General features: G+C 41.6%; 1 non-coding gene across 1 annotated transcript; it reads right to left on the reverse strand.

Annotated features, from left to right (window-relative positions):
* Positions 1-2,189: 2,189 nt before the first annotated feature.
* On the reverse strand, positions 2,190-2,295 carry LOC120281603. Its single transcript, XR_005542726.1, has one exon. It is a non-coding gene; the product is annotated as a small nucleolar RNA R71 (small nucleolar RNA).
* Positions 2,296-2,854: the final 559 nt, after the last annotated feature.

Raw genomic sequence — 2,854 nt, forward strand, 5'->3', positions numbered from 1 at the left:
AAGATTCAAGTTAATTCACTATTTGGAAGGGCACAAAGGCAGCCACATCTTCATGTTCCTTCTCTTTGTGAAGATTGCAAGACCTCTCAAAGATACGTCGATGAAGAAAAATCTTATAGCCTACCACATGGATGTGTGCCCGGATATGTGGCCTCAAGAGAAGAGTGTTTGGACCGCGTTTTGTGAATAGTACTATAGCAATGTACTGTATTAAGTTTACTGTACCAGCACTACAGCAAAATTACTGTTCAAGCGCCCGCGTGGAAATTCCTGCAGTCCACAAGGGCGCGTGGAAAATCCACATGGGCGCGTGGAGGCACGTGACATGCGCAATTTTGGGCTTTAAATAGGCCGTTTGCCCTATTCTTTAGGGCCTTTTTACACAGGCTTTTCGAGAGAACTTTGAAGACAAGGTGGCTAGGGTTTTGGAGGAGGTCTTTGGCGAGATTGGGGGGTGTCCATCACTAACTTTGATCGATCTTCTCTCCGTCATAGCATAGAGGGAGCCTTCGGCGACCTAGCTTCGGAGAAGGATTCTTCAAGACGTTGGGAAACCCATCAAGGCCATCATCACTAATTTAAGGGGGTTTTTCTTCATGGTTTTCATTGCTTTTCATTGTATTCACCATTATTTTTTAACTTGCTCCATGGAGGGCTAAACCTTAGTAGGTATTTGGACATGTGAATCCTAGGATCTATGTTTTTGTATTGATTTTCTTTATGTTTCTATTCAATCCGAGTTGATTTAAGTTTTAATCTTGTTTTCCCATTGCTTGCATGTTTTATTAATCCTTGTGGTTGATTGGATTTGCATGATTTATTACTTTGATGAAAGAGAGGTCTCCATTAGAGTTAGAACTTCAAGGTTAAAGATGGTTGAGAGGGTGAGTCATGAGATAGTGGAGTGTCCCCTTTCCCTTCTGATTGAGTGTTTCCTATCTACATATTCCCTAGACTCTATGCAACCATATTTGGTGTGAGGCGTGAGATTGAGAGATTTCTCCATCGGGACCTTGTAGGGGGTTAGGGATCCTTCGCCGGGAATTAGGGTTGGATCTATCTTTAGAAATCGGTTTCACTCTTAGGTGTCCCTAGAGCGTAATGCGGTCATATGGGGTGTGAGATGTTGAGATTGAGTGATTTCTCCATCGGGACCTTTTAGGGGGCTATACCAGTGGCTTGGAGGAAAGGGCCGGTTGTTCTTGGATTACCTCGACTCATTAAACTTGGTTTAGATGCATTTAGTGAATCTTAAGCTTCATGTTAGATCCTAGGGGAGCATTGTCCAGGTACCTCATCTTTATTGATTGGGATCTCCTTTACTTGTTTTTTTCCTTGCCCGTTTGCTTGCTTATTAATTCTCTTACAATTAGTTCATTTCATCACACACATTGATTTTGACTAGATAACTAAGAATTGGTTAATACTAATACTTTCGTTCCCTGTGGATTCGACTACCACTCACCGGGGTAATTATTACTTCGACACCCGTGCACTTACGGTTTACATGCAACACGAGCGCGTGTTAAGTTTTTGGCGCTATTGCCGGGGAACTGGATATTAGGAACACTAGGACTTGGTTACTTTAGTTATTCAAATTTTTATTTACTATTTCTACTTCATACTTCTCTCCTTCGCCGTTCTTATTGTTTCTTTTCATTGATTTCAGCTACAGGTTATGAACCGAGAGAACCCTTCCATATAAGTTGAAGAGGATCCTAAAATTGAGCGAAGAATTCGTAGAAGGGGCAAGGAACCTGCACAGGAACAGAATTTTCCAGCTGAAATAGAAAATTGAAGAATCTGGAAAATATGGCAAAACAAAGAGGGCAACCAAGAACACTTTCAGATTTTTGCTAGGCCTACATTTCCTGCGACACAATCGAGCATTGTTAGGCCACCGATAGCAGCCCAGAATTTTGAGTTAAAGCCGGGTTTCATTCAAATGGTTCAACAGTCCACACAATTTAATGGGTTAGCTGATGAAGACCCAAACATTCATATTGAGAATTTCTTTGAAGTTTGCAATATGTTGAAAATCAATGGGGTTTCAGATGATTCAATTCACTTGAGGGTTTTCCCATTTTCATTGAAGGGAAGAGACAAACAATGGCTCCATTCTATCACAACATGGAACGAAATGGCCGAGGCTTTTCTTGCAAGGTATTTCCCTCCGGGGAAATTGGAAAAGCTTCATAATGTGATATCTTCATTTGTTCAGATGGAGCTTGAATTTTTATTTGAGACTTGGGAACAATTAAAGGATCTCTTGCGGAAGTGTCCATAACATGGGTTCCCCAATTGGATGGGCATTCAATCATTTTACAATGGGTTGAACTCGAGCAACAAACAACTTCTTGATGCCACCGCAGGAGGAACATTGGGAAACAAGACCCTCGAAGAAGCCCGATAGATGATTGAGGAGATGGGTTTGAATAGCTACAAATGGAATGCAAGAGAAAAGAAGAAAGTGGTCAGACTCCATGAGATTGATGCGGTTACATCTTTGGCAGCCCAAGTCGAGGCATTGAGCAAGAAATTGGACACTTCAACTTCATCAAAGGTAGCCACAATCACAAGTTGTGATGGTTGTGGGGTTTGCATATACCATCAGAAAGTAATCCATATAGCAACACCTATAACCAAGGGTGGAGAAACCACCCAAATCTCTTATGGGGCAATCAAGGGAAGCAAAAGACTGCTTCCCCACCAGGATTTCAGCAAATACCTTCGATTCCGGAGAGAGTTTCAAAATTAGAAAGGGTTTTGTCAAAGTTTATTCAATCAACTGACATAAGGTTCCAAAACATAGAGGCAACACTCCGCAATCATACCGCTTCTTTACACAATTTGG

The sequence above is a fragment of the Dioscorea cayenensis genome, chromosome 2 (genome assembly GCF_009730915.1).
Source record: "Dioscorea cayenensis subsp. rotundata cultivar TDr96_F1 chromosome 2, TDr96_F1_v2_PseudoChromosome.rev07_lg8_w22 25.fasta, whole genome shotgun sequence".
In the NCBI taxonomy this organism is placed as follows: Eukaryota; Viridiplantae; Streptophyta; class Magnoliopsida; order Dioscoreales; family Dioscoreaceae; genus Dioscorea; species Dioscorea cayenensis.